At 44.6% G+C, this 16515-nt stretch overlaps 1 protein-coding gene across 4 annotated transcripts in view; it reads left to right on the forward strand.

Annotated features, from left to right (window-relative positions):
* Positions 1 to 16515, forward strand: part of thrb (thyroid hormone receptor beta) — a 254206-nt gene that overhangs the window by 134748 nt on the left and 102943 nt on the right. For all 4 annotated transcript variants that reach the window (XM_017721787.2, XM_037546462.1, XM_037546417.1 and 1 more), the window contains one exon: positions 16247 to 16313. The gene's annotated coding sequence lies outside the window, so the exon portion shown is untranslated. The remainder of the gene's footprint in view (positions 1 to 16246; positions 16314 to 16515) is intronic.

Raw genomic sequence — 16515 nt, forward strand, 5'->3', positions numbered from 1 at the left:
TGTGCAGTAGTGGAGGATGCCATGCTCTAGCTCCTCCATTGAGCCCACTTTTATCTGGACAAGGGTGGTTGCACTGTGAGAGTCATGCTCTTTGATTTTTCCAGTGCCTTTAATACCATTCAGCCCCTCCAACTGAGAGATAAGCTGGTTAACATGCAAGTGGATCCACACCTGATCTCCTGGATTACTGACTACCTCACTGGCAGACCTCAGTATGTCAGGCTGAAGGACTGTATATCAGAGACTGTGGTCAGCAGCACAGCAGGACCACAAAGGACTGTACTGTCCCCCTTTCTGTTCACACTGTATACCTCACACTTTCAGAGACACTGCCATTGTGGCTTGTGGGTGGTGTGGGGGGGAGTACAAGACCCTGGTGAAGGACTTTGTGGAGGAGTGCCGTGGGAACACCCTGCTTCTAAACACTGCCAAGACCAAGGAGATAATGTTGGACTTTCGCAGGGTTAAGCCACCCACACAGCCAATCTCTATTGGGGGGGGTTGAAGTGGAGAGGGTAATGACCTACAGGTATCCCGGGCTGCAGCTGGATGATAGTTTGGACTGGTCAGCCAACACAGACATCCTGTACAGGAAGGGTCAAAGCAGGCTCTACTTCCTGAGGAGGCTGAGGTCCTTTAACATCTGCAGGAAGCTCCTGCAGATGTTGTATCAGACCATGATTGCCAGCTGCCTTTTTTATGCTGGGGTGTGCTGGAGAAGCATAAAAAGGACAGACGAGATGCGACTGGACAAGCTGGTCAGGCAAGCGGGGTCAGTGGTCAGTGTGGAACTGGACTCTGTGGTCAAGGTGGCTGAGACAAGGACGTTACACAAACTGCTCTCCGTTATGGAGGATGATGGCCACCCACTGCACACCATCATCGTGGACAGGAGGAGCAGGTTTAGTGGCAGGTTCTTGTAACAGAGCTGCTCAACCCACAGATTCAGGAGGTCCTTTGTCCCCAGAGCCATCAGGCTCTCCAACTCTTGCCAGGGGGGCCAGAAGAGAAGGGTGGACAGAGAGGAGGACTGAATCTGAATCTCATGTTAAATCACGAATCACAGGTCTTACATCTCAGGCTTATGTCCATCTGCACATCTGGACAGCGCGCTGCACATATTGCACTTTCTGCATACCTTATTGTGCATCTTGCCCATCTGGACACTCTACACTGGACACTAGACACTTTATTTGGTATCAATATCTGCACATATTTATTCATTCAGTATGTTTTCGGCATATAAGGGTCATTATATGCCGTTACCTGTACCTCATTGTACAGTCTTTTTGCACTGCGTCTTTCATCTCAGGCTATAGATCTTATTACAGTCTGTTGTATTTTTATTTCTGTATATACGCCTGTAGAGCGGATCTTTATATTTATTCTTCATTTACATTGTTTACACCCTTATTACTATTACTGTACTGTGTTGTGCATCTGTTACTGGCTGCGAAATATCCTTTGGGATCAATAAAGTATCTATCCATCCATCCATCCATCCATCCATCCATCTATTTACAATTAACAAAACTGTCCACACAGTGATGCTCACTGTGTATCTTTATCATACAGGACTATCAATATAAAATAAAGCTTAAGCAAATGGCATTAACTGTGCTTTGTCACCCAAAAATACCTTTATTTAGATTTATTTAAAACTTTATATCAATTACTTTATTAGTAGCCTTTGATTATTAAAGATATATATATAATGCTAATTTTTTCTAGCATGAATATGAGATTTCCTATTGTATATTAGCATCAAGCTAACAGTGAATTTTTAAATTTTAAAGCGCATTTAATAATGTGGTATATCGTATCATGGAAACCGGCACCAAAAATTGTACATTTTTTTTATCCATATTTCCTTTTTCAAAGCAACACTGACTGCGTTTACAAGCACTTAATAATCTGATAACTACAGAAAATCTGTTTTTGTCAGTAATCCGATCTACGCATGTACTTGAGTGATCAGATAATGTGGAAACTCCAGGTCTTCATGAGTCAGACAGTAATCAGATTTCTGCTTTGCAACCAGCCGATAAACTCAGAAGAAGACGTGACGTAATCTGGAACTTGAACTTCACAACATGGTTTCAGTGTCACTCCAACAGTGTTTTGCTGCGTCTCGCAGCGATGCTGCTCGCTTATTTCCGGCACCACCATCAGTTTTCACACATGCTCAGACTGAGAAATGTGAAAGAAATCAGAGTGAGAGTTCACAGCACTGAGAAATCTGATTACTGAGCTAAAACCCAGCCTCTTTATCAGATTTCTAGACCTGACTTCAATCTAAGAAATCAGAGTGAGAGTTCACAGCACTGAGAAATCTGATTACTGAGCTAAAACCCAGCCTCTTTATCAGATTTCTAGACCTTACTTCAATCTAAGAAATCAGAGTGAGAGTTCACAGCACTGAGAAATCTGATTACTGAGCTAAAACCCAGCCTCTTTATCAGATTTCTAGACCTTACTTCAATCTAAGAAATCAGAGTGAGAGTTCACAGCACTGAGAAATCTGATTACTGAGCTAAAACCCAGCCTCTTTATCAGATTTCTAGACCTCACTTCAATCTAAGAAATCAGAGTGAGAGTTCACAGCACTGAGAAATCTGACTACTGAGCTAAAACCCAGCCTCTTTATCAGATTTCTAGACCTTACTTCAATCTAAGAAATCAGAGTGAGAGTTCACAGCACTGAGAAATCTGATTACTGAGCTAAAACCCAGCCTCTTTATCAGATTTCTAGACCTTACTTCAATCTAAGAAATCAGAGTGAGAGTTCACAGCACTGAGAAATCTGATTACTGAGCTAAAACCCAGCCTCTTTATCAGATTTCTAGACCTTACTTCAATCTAAGAATCAGAGTGAGAGTTCACAGCACTGAGAAATCTGATTACTGAGCTAAAACCCAGCCTCTTTATCAGATTTCTAGACCTCACTTCAATCTAAGAAATCAGAGTGAGAGTTCACAGCACTGAGAAATCTGACTACTGAGCTAAAACCCAGCCTCTTTATCAGATTTCTAGACCTTACTTCAATCTAAGAAATCAGAGTGAGAGTTCACAGCACTGAGAAATCTGATTACTGAGCTAAAACCCAGCCTCTTTATCAGATTTCTAGACCTTACTTCAATCTAAGAAATCAGAGTAAGAGTTCACAGCACTGAGAAATCTGATTACTGAGCTAAAACCCAGCCTCTTTATCAGATTTCTAGACCTTACTTCAATCTAAGAAATCAGAGTGAGAGTTCACAGCACTGAGAAATCTGATTACTGAGCTAAAACCCAGCCTCTTTATCAGATTTCTAGACCTTACTTCAATCTAAGAAATCAGAGTGAGAGTTCACAGCACTGAGAAATCTGATTACTGAGCTAAAACCCAGCCTCTTTATCAGATTTCTAGACCTGACTTCAATCTAAGAAATCAGAGTGAGAGTTCACAGCACTGAGAAATCTGATTACTGAGCTAAAACCCAGCCTCTTTATCAGATTTCTAGACCTTACTTCAATCTAAGAAATCAGAGTGAGAGTTCACAGCACTGAGAAATCTGATTACTGAGCTAAAACCCAGCCTCTTTATCAGATTTCTAGACCTCATTTCAATCTAAGAAATCAGAGTGAGAGTTCACAGCACTGAGAAATCTGATTACTGAGCTAAAACCCAGCCTCTTTATCAGATTTCTAGACCTTACTTCAATCTAAGAAATCAGAGTGAGAGTTCACGGCATTGAGAAATCTGATTACTGAGCTAAAACCCAGCCTCTTTATCAGATTTCTAGACCTTACTTCAATCTAAGAAATCAGAGTGAGAGTTCACAGCACTGAGAAATCTGACTACTGAGCTAAAACCCAGCCTCTTTATCAGATTTCTAGACCTTACTTCAATCTAAGAAATCAGAGTGAGAGTTCACAGCACTGAGAAATCTGACTACTGAGCTAAAACCCAGCCTCTTTATCAGATTTCTAGACCTTACTTCAATCTAAGAAATCAGAGTGAGAGTTCACAGCACTGAGAAATCTGATTACTGAGCTAAAACCCAGCCTCTTTATCAGATTTCTAGACCTGACTTCAATCTAAGAAATCAGAGTGAGAGTTCACAGCACTGAGAAATCTGATTACTGAGCTAAAACCCAGCCTCTTTATCAGATTTCTAGACCTTACTTCAATCTAAGAAATCAGAGTGAGAGTTCACAGCACTGAGAAATCTGACTACTGAGCTAAAACCCAGCCTCTTTATCAGATTTCCTAATCAGATTTCTAGACCTGACTCTGATCTAAGAAATCACGGTGATTATGATTATGATCTGATTATGATCGGATTATTGAGCGCATGTAAACGCACTCTGACTGATTTTTTGGTACTGAAGCATGTTAATTGTTAATGTAGCGTATTCCCAGTGAACATATACATGTTTCCATTATTCTGGACACACATGTCTAATAACGTTCATCGGCTTGGGTCCAGCAGAAACAGTTGTAAACGTTGTTCCATGTCTTCATTTCTACAAAGCTGAAATTGGCTTCTTATTCCACAGCCTTTTGTTCAAGTTTTCCATTCCGCCTTAAATGGGCGGCAGTTATATAGCGGCACATAAAGATGCCTGAATGTAAGTCCTGCACCATTTGAGGTGGAACAGGACATCTGACTGAGAAGCCTACATCAGCTTTGTGTAATTTCTCTTTGTCTAACTGCTGAAGTCTCACACTTCAGTGCCAGCTGATGTGCCGCTTGTCTCACACACAACACACAAGGGTATGAAACCGTGGCATTGTCTGATGCAGCTGACTAAGTCAGGAGGCTCCTCAGATGCTACGAGATGAAAGAAGAAACCATGTGTCCGTGTTATGCTCGCTCGCTCTCTCTCTCTCCCTCTCTCCCTCTCTCTCGCTCGCTCTCTCTCTCTCTCTCTCCCTCCTTCTCTCTCTCTCTCCTTCCCTCTGCCCTCTCTCTCTCTCCCTCTCTCCCTCTCTCCCTCTCTCTCTCTCTCTCTCTCTCGCTCTCTCTCGCTCTCTCTCTCTCTCTCTCCCTCTGCCCTCTCTCTCTCTCCTTCCTTCTCTCTCTCTCTCCTTCCCTCTGCTCTCTCTCTCTCCTTCCCTCTTCCCTCTCTCCCTCTCTCTCTCCCTCTCTCTCTCTCTCTCTCTCTCTCCTTCCCTCTGCCCTCACTCTCTCCCTCTCTCCCTCTCTCTCGCTCGCTCTCTCTCTCTCTCTCCCTCTCTCCTTCTCTCTCTCTCCTTCCCTCTGCCCTCTCTCTCTCTCTCTCTCTCTCCCTCTGCCCTCTCTCTCTCTCCTTCCTTCTCTCTCTCTCTCCTTCCCTCTGCTCTCTCTCTCTCCTTCCCTCTTCCCTCTCTCCCTCTCTCTCTCCCTCTCTCTCTCTCTCTCTCTCTCTCTCTCTCTCTCTCTCTCTCTCTCTCTCTCTCTCTCTCTCTCTCCTTCCCTCTGCCCTCTCTCTCTCTCCTTCCTTCTCTCTCTCTCCTTCCCTCTCCCTCTCTCTCTCCTTCCTTCTCTCTCTCCTTCTTCCTCCCCCTCTCTCTCTCTCTCTGTCTCTCTCCCTCAGTCTCTCTCCCTCTCTCCCTCTCTCTCTCCTTCCCTTTGCCCTCCCTCTCACTCCCTCTCTCTCCCTCTCTCTCTCTCTCTCTCTCTCTCTCTCTCCCTCTCTCTCTCCCTCTCTCTCCCTCTCTCTCTCTCTCTCTCTCTCTCACCCTCTCTCTCTCCCTCTCTCTCTCTCTCTCTCTCTCCCAGTTTAACTGTGTGCGATTTCTCTATTTGAAGCCAACCTACACATTTGCTTGGTGCTATAATGGAGAAGGTCCAGGGCTCCTGAGCTGGAGCCAGTGTGTGCTTAAGCAGTATTCTGGGATGGACACATGGTCCAGCCTTCCACCACAGTGCCAGCTTAGTGTTGGGTTTTGGTACAGTATGAGGTGCAGAGGTTAGGGTGAGGCCTCTCCAAGTCACTCCAGTTGCATTTGAGTTTTAATGCCCATTCCCTCTGAGATTCATTTGCAGGCACATGCCGGCTGTCTCCACTCCAGCCAAATTCTTGGAAACTTTCCTACTTCCCAGAACAGAAAAAAGTGCGAGACTTGGAGCCAGCAGCCTAGCACTCTTCCTCCCGGCTATAGGCCATGTGAAACTGTTCAAGCAGATGTGTTTGTTTGATAAAACTGCTACCAAGTCACTTTTGCGTTGAAATGCTTCTAGCTGTAGTCGCTGGTTTTAATAGATCTGTGTCTTCTTTGTTACTCCGAGATGCTTCTAACGGCAGCCGTTGGGTGTCGTTGGCTGATCTACACGCTTCTCTCCATTGACCGGCTCGTGTTTATGGTCTTTCTCTTTCTATATGATTGTTTTGCTGTCTTTCAGCGGATGATTGATTCCCCTTTTGAACCAATCTTGAGTCTTGCTTCCTCTCGAGGTTTCTTCCTCTTTCTTTTAGGGAGCTTTTCTTGCCAGGTCTTGGCGGCGCTGGTTTGGGGCTTGGTCCTGGATTTTCTGTAAAGCTGCTTTGTGACGAAGCTCGTTGTAAGAAGCGCTGTACAAATAAATTTGGCTCCTTCAGCTAGTGTCGAACCGCTGTGTGGAAAAAGACATCGTGAACTCCCGGTTGAGACCGTAAGACCCAGCTTTACAAAGAAAGCAACATTTTTATACACTCATCTCTTCACGCTCCAGCCGCACCGGCTCCAAGCACTAATGAGTTCATGAGAAAAGTCCTCAGCCTTTAGTGAGAGGTCATACGAAAGGTCTACAAAAGCCCGATTGAAGACTTTGCGAGACTTTCTTAGATCTTTATGTAATGTGTGAAAGCAACATTACCTCCTTTCTTCATGCTCAGGCTTCACCAGCTCAAAGTACTAATGAGTTCATGAGGAAAAACGCTGCCAAATATTGTGTTCAGCCTTCCAGATATAACTCCATCACCATGGCAACTGTTGGAGAGGAGAGGAGAAAAAGGCTGGGAAAGCGGTGGGGAGACACCCACGGGCCCCCATTCAAACAGCCAGCACCTCAGTTCAAAGCAGTTACTGAAGCACCTCAGAGGCTGGCGTGGCCCAAGCTGAGGACTGTTGGGACATGAAATGAGACTCAGGTGAAAGACATACTGCTTCATCACTCCTATTTCAGCTTGTAGGTGTCGCAGTGTCCTTGTTGCACAATATGTGCAGCAGCAGGGTGGACATTGTACTTCATTCTCAGCACAGCTGAAAGCAAGGGTGTTCTAAAGTGGTTTAATAGGCCTATTCATAGCGTAGCGACAGTAAAGTCAGCGTGAATGGGAAATCATAGTGCATTGTGTTCCATATCGGCATCATGGAGCGTCTCTGAAGTAGCTGAGCGTTTCTTCTCTCGATGATGGGCGGGGAGTGGTGAACTATTGGATGGTTGTTGATTATTGGTGATATTATTGGTTGATATTATTTTGTTCTGCCCTCTGCTGCACAGGGACAAAATCAGAAATCAAAAGAAATTTCACACACAGGCTGAAGTTTGATGGAAGATTACAGGGAAGCAAGAATTTAGTCTAAAATATAGTTACTAAAATATAGGTGGGAAGTCGTGGGCTGGAGGTCAGGGAACCAGCCTTGTGACCGGAAGGTCGCCAGTTCGATCCCCTGAGCCGACAGCATGTGACTGAGGTGTCCTTGAGCAAGACACCTAACCCCCAACTGCTCCCTGGGTGCTGTGGATAAGGCTGCCCACTGCTCCAGGTAAGTGTGCTCACTGCCCCTAGTGTGTGTGTGTTCACTAGTGTTTATGTGGTGTTTCACTGCACCAGCTGGGTTAAATGCAGAGGTGTCGCCTAACTTAGACTAAAATGTGTGTTAATCACCCTGTAAAGTCTAAAATAGAGGTCAGTAATAGGCAGAGCGTGGGTCCAAGTCTGGACCAAGACGCTGTCCAATGCGGACCTGGATCCTGTAACCGATAAACTATGGAGATTTATTTAGTTTTGACGGGGTGGTCTTATTTTAATCAGTGTAGATTTGCCTTTACAGCAGCTTTAGTGGCCCAAGAGACTCACAGACCAATCAAATGCTCTGTAAATATCACACGTGATGCTACTCAGCCAATCAGATCTGTGCATTACGATGAGCACTGAGGCTCGAGTCAGTGGTGCAAACACAACGGAGGGACGAGGCGAGAAACAGCAGTCAGAGAAGAAAGTGAGTCAGAGTGAAGTTATTTAACATGACATGCTCTAAAAAGAGAAACTGACAGTAAATGTTGTTGAAATCTGACTGAACTGGACTTTATTTGATCTGATATTCAGTCGACTGTATAAGATGTTGATATTCCTACTCGGCTACTTTAGTAAACAGGACATGGCGCTGAGTCATAATTCAAGTTAGACATTATGATGTTGTGGACCTTCGCTTGAGGAAATTGTCTCTAACTTGGACCTTATTGACCTTTAATTAAAGACCCTTGGTCTAAAACAATCATTTAAAAGAGGTATCGGAACGAATTTTCATGTGTTTTTCAGACCACATCATACAATCCTTTACATGTTGACTCAATGTTTAGGCCTCATATTCAAAATCAGCATGATGAAGGTGTGATGACAGCACTAGATAATTCACTCACGCCCTTCACCATGTTTCAGTGCACTCGTAAAAACTGGATTCTTCTGCTTCTGGGAGTTGGAAGCACATCTGACGCTACAAAATGTTCTTGGTTATTGGTTATTCTGCATGTCACATGGCCTTTTCATGACTTAGTAGGTGGCTCTTTGCCATGTTCAGCTGTAAAATGTGGTCTGGCTTGACAAATTAGGCACAAAGTAGCTGTAGCTTGTTTCTTCCAGTATAGCCCACCAGACTCACATCCAACAAAAGTAGCACCAAACAGCTGTAATCTCTCAATCAAAAGGACCAACATTATTCTTAATTAGAGGTCAGTGCTCCATTCCTTCAGGGCCCCCAAAAGCAGTACTCCTTGTCGCATGACATTTAATTGATTTTCTAGGTGAAAATACATGAACGGTCTCTCTACAGAGAACACACTTCATTTTTTAAATCAAATTTCTGTGAATTTTAGTGCCTAATTTCTGTTGATTAGCTGAGATTTACATATTGGAAAAAATCAGCAAATTGTTTTCTGTAATTTTTGGTGCATACATTCAGTTTATTATCTTACAAAAAAAAGAAAAAATAAATAAGTAAATTGAAAAGCTTTAAAAGGGCATTAAAGTGTGCATAAAATGGAATTTGGCCAGGGTGCAAAAACTTTTGCACACTTCACTACAGCTTAAAAGCGTAAACAAATGAACAAATTAAGTTCCATAGTCTGCGTGGGTCACAATAACTTCTTGAGTTGATTCTTCTGTTGCATCTCAGTGTCTCTGCTTATCATATTACATTATATTATAAGAGATTGATAATAGAATAGGAAATCTGTACTAATTTTTCTTATAATCAGCTGAGCCACTCACACAAAAACTCTGTTTAAACTTAATAACCTGTGCATTAGATGCATTCTCTAAATGCAGATTGAGAACGTTTACCCTGCTGATTATCTTAATCTGCACACATGCCTACACACGTATAAGGAGATGCACTATATTTCCAAAAGTTTTCACTCACCCATCCAAATCATTGAATTCAGGTGTTTCCATCACTTACATGGCCACAGATGTATAAAACCAAGCACCTAGGCCAGCGTGGTACCGTGATCGGACGCCACCTGTGCAGCAAGTCCAGTCGTGAAATTTCCTCACTACTAAATATTCCACAGTCCACTGTCAGTGGGATCATAAGTGGAAGCGATTGGGAACGACAGCAACTCAGCCACGAAGTGGTCGGCCACGTAAAATGACAGAGCGGTCAGCGGATGCTGAGGGGCATAGTGCGCAGAGGTCACCAACTTTCTGCAGAATCAATCACTACAGACCTCCAAACTTCATGTGGCCTTCAGATCAGCTCAAGAACAGCGTAGAGAGCTTCATGGAATGGGTTTCCATGGCCGAGCAGTTGCATCCAAGCCTTACATCACCAAGCGCAATGCAAAGCGTGGAATGCAGTGGTGTAAAGCGCCGCCACTGGACTCTAGAGCAGTGGAGACGTGTTCTCTGGAGTGACCAATCACGCTTCTCAGTCTGGAAATCCGATGGACGAGTCTGGGTTTGGTGGTTGCCAGGAGACGGTACTTGTCTGACTGCAATTTGCCGAATGTAAAGTTTGGTGGCGGGGCGATTATTTCAGGAGTTGGGCTCGGCCCCTTAGTTCCAGTGAAAGGAACTCTTAAAGCTTCAGCACCACGAGATTTTGGACGATTTCATGCTCCCAACTTTGTGGAACAGTTTTGGGACGGCCCCTTCCTGCTCCAACATGACTGCGCACCAGTGCACAAAGCAGGTCCATAAAGACGCGGATGAGCCAGTTTGGTGTGGAAGAACTTGACTGGCCTGCACAGAGTCCTGACCTCAACTCCATAGAGCACCTTTGGGATGAATTAGAGCGGAGACTGTGAGCCAGACCTTCTCATCCAACATCAGTGTCTGACCTCATAAATGTGCTTCTGGAAGAACGGTCAAAAATTCCCACAAACACACTCCTAACCCTTGTGGAAAGCCTTCCCAGACGAGTTGAAGCTGCTATAGCTGCAAAGGGTGGGCCGACATCATATTAAACCCTATGGATTAAGAATGGAAGGTCACTCAAGTTCATTTGCGTGTGAAGCCAGACGAGCGAATACTTTTGACAATATAGTGTATCAGGCTGTCAGTCACTGCCTTTTACAGTATATCAGTGGAGAAGGTCTGGACGTTACGCCTGATTATCAACCATTAGTAGTCATGATGAAGATAGCAAATAAACAAACAGTCTTTCTTTTTCCATGCTAACATGTCTCTCTCTCTCTCCCTCTCTCCCTCTCTCTCTCCCTCTCTCGCTCTCTCTCTCTCTCTCTCTCTCCCTCTCTCCCTCTCTCGCTCTCTCTCTCTCTCTCTCTCTCCCTCTCTCGCTCTCTCTCGCTCTCTCTCTCTCTCTCCCTCTCTCGCTCTCTCTCTCTCTCCCTCTCTCCCTCTCTCGCTCTCTCTCTCTCTCTCTCTCTCTCCCTCTCTCGCTCTCTCTCTCTCTCTCTCTCTCTCCCTCTCTCCCTCTCTCGCTCTCTCTCTCTCTCTCTCTCTCTCCCTCTCTCGCTCTCTCTCTCTCTCTCTCCCTCTCTCCCTCTCTCTCTCTCTCGCTCTCTCTCTCTCTCTCTCTCCCTCTCTCGCTCTCTCTCTCTCTCTCCCTCTCTCGCTCTCTCTCTCTCTCTCTCGCTCTCTCTCTCTCTCTCTCTCTCTCCCTCTCTCGCTCTCTCTCTCTCTCTCCCTCTCTCGCTCTCTCTCTCTCTCTCTCCCTCTCTCTCTCTCTTTCTCGCTCTCTCTCTCTCTCTCCCTCTCTCTCTCTCTCTCTCTCTCTCCCTCTCTCTCTCTCTCTCTCTCTCGCTCTCTCTCTCTCTCTCTCTCTCTCCCTCTCTCTCTCTCTCTCTCTCTCTCTCGCTCTCTCTCTCTCTCTCTCTCTCTCTCTCTCTCTCTCTCTCTCTCTCTCTCTCTCTCCCTCTCTCCCTCTCTCTCTCCCTCTCTCTCTCCCTCTCTCCCTCTCTCTCTCCCTCTCTGTCCTCATGCTGCTTACATTTCATTACTCCCACGTCACTAGTTTTAAAAGCTTTGAGAGATGCATTCCCAAAGTCCCCTATCATATCTGCCTTTGATATAGGCTTTACTAATTAAATGACTCGCCATCTGCTCTGTTACTGGACCGGGCAGTGATGCAGAGCCCCCAGTGTACAGTACTGTGCAAAAGTCAGTGACCTTTATTTATGTATTTTCTAGTCAAAACGGTTAAGTACAAGTACAAGGCTCTGAAAAAACGCATTTTTAGGAATAAATTGCCCTGAAACCTCAACATCGAAATCTAGTCTCAGCTGTATGAGGGTCAGTGAGTCTCTCTTCAGCTTTATTACAGCTTCCGTTCTTTTCAGGAGCCCCACTCTCAAGTAAATCTGCAGAAACACCCCCAAAGTTCAGTCTTAGAAGTTGGTTTAGCGTTTTCTGCTCCTCACAAAGTAAGTGAGTTTCAAATTTCCACTCTTTAATCCACAAACTCTTACTACACATCTAAAATGTGCAAGTTTTAAGTCCTTGTCTCAGTAAGGGCTTCTTGGCAGCTACTCATCCTTTCACACTGCAAAAAATAGTATCTTGTCAAATGAAATGATCTGAAATGTAGTCGATATATCTAATAATCCCATTTTGAGATGCCTCTGCACTTATAAGATTATCTAGCTTAAAACAATCTCAACCAAAGACATATTAGATTTCTTGACTATATACAGTTTTTTTGCAGTGGAGACCCACAGCGCTGAGTTGAGTGGTCTTCTCACAGTGGAAGGATGGACAGAAGCACCTGTGGATGTTTTCAGATCTGAAGCAGCTTGATGTTCTCCTCTCTCTCAGAGATGAAAGCTTTCAGTGCTGTTTATCTGATGGGGGCGGTTTTGGTGTCTACCAGCTCTTCCAGGTGGTTGTTAGGAGCCCTGTTTTCTCTGTATCTTTCAGTTATTGAGCTCCAGCTTTGGGAAATCCTGTTTTTTCACTTTGAATTTCTCTTTCCTTGTATCTATTTTTTACATGTTGTGTCTTATACCTAAGTGGTCTCTGAGTTTGGAGCCAGTTTGCCAAGTTATCTAAGTAAATCGGAGCTAAATTATCTGTTGTACATGCCAGTGCATGGCCAGAGGACAAGCTAGCTGGATTCATTCATTATTTGCCATGCTGGCATTTTTTACATCAGGCATCATTCTGAAATATGTTCTGAAAAAGGTTCATCAGGGCAGGGGCGTTACAGTGTATGATAACCTGGTCAATAGGCAGAAATGACTCATGTGACACCGTAACAGGTCCAGTACAGAGTAAACAGCTCTGTAAACAGTGTTCCTTTCAGTGTTTTAACATTCACTATGACGCGTATCCATGTAAACTGTGGCGTCATTTGGCCTCTCGGTTTACAGGCATAGGAGCAGAGCTGCCGCTGGGTGTATAGTCATGTTACATCCTCGGTTCTGGTCTCTCGTGACAGAAGCCTCCTCGCCCACTTGACTGTGCCAAGTAGAGCCATCGGGTTGAGTCCTCTCTGCGGTTGGATGTGAGCCTAACGAGCCGGGAGAGGTCCTTGAGGGACCCTGGCCTCTTCCTGCGCTGGGAACAGCGTGGCTTGTTCCATGTGAAGCGTGGCAGAGGTTAACAGATACGGGTGCCGCTGAGAGGAGAGGTTGAGCAGGCAAGGTCACTCGCAGCTGGTGGCGTACGTGTGCATGTTAAGGCCGTATTATCTCAGTGGGCTTTAGGGGCTCATCATGTCACTTTTAGGGCATGCATACAGTCACAGATGCACTCTGTTTTGGGAAGTTTGGAATCAGTGTTTTCACCAATGTACAGCTAATTTGGTTTCAGGCAGTGTATGAAATGAAGTCAGGTCGCTTGTCCTGGGCACTTTCACAGCTTTCAAATGATTGTTCGTGAGCTAGAAAGCTTTGGATGAACAGAGCCGTAGAAGATTCTAAAATGACCGAGGAAGACGATTGACAGAACATCATTATGGTCTGCAGTGAACTTACAGGGGCTGGTGGCACCAACAGAACTTATGCCTGGTTGGTTGTAAGCTTCTAGGCGTAACTTTAGGACTGTTGCACCAACTAATCATAGGCTGAATTGTCACTAAGAAAACTTTTACATCAATCTGGGAGCGTAAAGTCAAATTGTAGTCAAGGGGTCGGCAACATGCAGCCCTGTTACTGCCCGGTTGCAGCTCCATGGCAGAATCAGATTAGTAGATAAAAAGAAAATAATCCTCCTTTACAGTAAAATGAAGCTCTGCTGATTGTTCAACACAGTTTGACAATAAATGCTCTTAAACGTTGATGTACAACTGCTAATTCACCCTTTAACCCTGAAGGTTGGCATGCAGACTGCTAGTCACCATAGCAACACAGACAGCTAAAAAGCAAAGAGAGAGATTTAAGACGAGCATCGATCATTTAGAGCTGAATGGACTCATTCGCATTTATAATCACTCCAGCTGGTTTCCTGATACTTTTAATCTGCAGCGAGAAACTGACAAAACACTAAGAAGTCATGAAGCTGAGGTCAGCTTTTCACCAGCTTCTTGTTTGAATTTTCCCGTTCCACCTTAAATGGTGCAGCAGTCACATTCTGTTGCCTCAGGCACCATTTAAGGTGGAACCGGGAAATTCAAACAAGAAGCTGGCGAATGAGAAGCTACTTCAGCTTAATAAATAGTCCAATTTTGAGACATTTCACAAGAAACTGCTCTACTTTTGAGGAAATGTTTCCTGCTGGAGATGCGAGAAAAGCGGCTACAACTGAGCCAAAGCTTAAAGCCGAGCGAAGTGAGTCTGTGTTTTCATTTATATCATGTTTTTTATCTTGTTGTAGTACATCAGCACACACTGAGACACGTTTACAGCCAAGATAGTAAAGTGAAGATAAAGTGTTTTTCTTACATTTACGGCATTTGGCAGACGTTCTTATCCAGAGCGACTTACAATTTGATCATTTTATACAGGTAGGTGAAGGTGGTGTTAGGAGTCTAGCCCAAGGACTCTTATTGGTATAGTGTAGGGTGTTTACCCAGGTGGGGATTGAACCCCTGTCTACAGCGTAGAAGGCAGAGGTGTTACAAACTACGCTAACCAACCACTTTTTCTTGAAAGGACAACATGGCTCTTCTTAACCTGAGCTAGAACTTTTCAAGGCCTGTAACCACTTGAAATAAGTTAGTTCTTTGCTTGTCAAAGTGCTGCTGCGCACTATGCCAGTGAGCGACGCGTGTTGCAGCAGAGAAAGAGCAGCAGCGCTTGAACAGCTGACTTCACGGGGCTCGCGAGTGGCGCAACCGTCTAAGCGTTGGTCATCAGGAGATCGTGAGTTCGATCCCTGGTGATGCTGTAGCCGTCCGTAGCCGGGAGTCCAAGAAAGCACAACTGGCCTCGCTCTCTCTGGGTGGGTAGGATGGCCCCCCGCTTCCCCCCTTCACTCAACGCGATACTAGTCAGTGCAGGCATCTGTCAGCTCACGTAACAGATCTGAAAATACCTTTTTCTTATTTTCTTGTGTGTATGTACGTCATGTAACAAGATGTTCTTCCAGACCTGATATCCACACAGAGAAATGAGAGCTGTGGTGTCTCGGGAGTCACCAACCCAAAAATCTTGAGAAACGCTGTTCCATGAATGTGACCCTCAGATCGGAATTCATGTGTTTTTTTTCCCCTGCGCATGGCCATCATTCAGCGTAACCATGGCAACAGCGCCAAACAGACGTTAAAGCCTGTAAACAGTGGAAAAGCAGCTCATCTCACCTTCTTCTCCTCCGTCTGGCTCTAATAATGAAGCTGAGAGCTGATCAGAGTTAATGATCTTCTCAGCGAAGCTCGTTCTGCTCGTTAGTTTGTGCTGATGATGCAGTGATTCAGTCACGTGACGTTACTGAGCAGGAGGAGCTCATGAGGTCATTTCAGGAGCCGGTTCATCACATTAAAGACAGATTGGAGTCACTGACCTAAACGAGTGTGAACCATCGAGTCAGAGAGATCGGATTTGAGCGATGAGGCTTGTAATGTGAACAGCTTAAGTCGTGGCCACGCATTAGGATCTCCTTTCCACGCGTTAAGAAGTCATGGCCACACATTATGTTTATTTAAATGAGATGGCACCAGCAGGGCTCCATATATTGTAGAAAAATTCCGCTTAATTTTCCTCCATTCTGGTGAGATTTTATGTTTACTTATATATTCGGCATGTTGTGGGGGTTATCACTCAAACACAGCTTTCATTTTTAAGCAAAAAAGGTTTTGTTTTCATGTGGACCTTCATGCTGTCCAGTGATAAAAAGGAGGGCATTGAGGTGGAAAAGGTTGAGAACCCCTGGTGTAGAAGTTATTACTGCATTTAAAATAACAAATTATTACAATAACCAGAGATTTAAAGTTTTGAATGGTAGTGAATAAATGTAGCAGTGCTAAGTTGCCGCAAGGTATGTTGTGAAAGAATATGACAGATGATATCTGCTGGCGTATCACAGCTTACAGTATGCCGTTATATTGTTTAGAACTAGCTGTAGACAAGGGGGAGTATTGTCTCCCTTTCAACCATATCTTTAAAGTACGTTTCATTAACCCACTGTAGGCTGTGCTACATTCTGGACTCAGGTTCTCTCTCTTTTCTCTCCTCTGCAGATTTTCATGTGGGGAGGGATCGGTGCTCCTCAATCCTGGCAGGACTGAAGGTTTCCAGCTTTGTCTGGTAAGAACAGTTTGCCTTTGTTGCTTCATACATGCACTCATTGCTATATGAGTCACTTTGGGCTGTTTATATCTCACTGTCCACTGCATGTAATTCAGTCACGTCACTGAGGATGCATAGAAACATGCTCACAAGTTGGAGATGTTGGCTCATCTCTGAAGAATAAGCGCTTATCTGAGATCAGTTTGCCTTAGCCTGGTAC

This window comes from Pygocentrus nattereri, chromosome 1 (assembly GCF_015220715.1).
Source record: "Pygocentrus nattereri isolate fPygNat1 chromosome 1, fPygNat1.pri, whole genome shotgun sequence".
Classification (NCBI taxonomy): domain Eukaryota; kingdom Metazoa; phylum Chordata; class Actinopteri; order Characiformes; family Serrasalmidae; genus Pygocentrus; species Pygocentrus nattereri.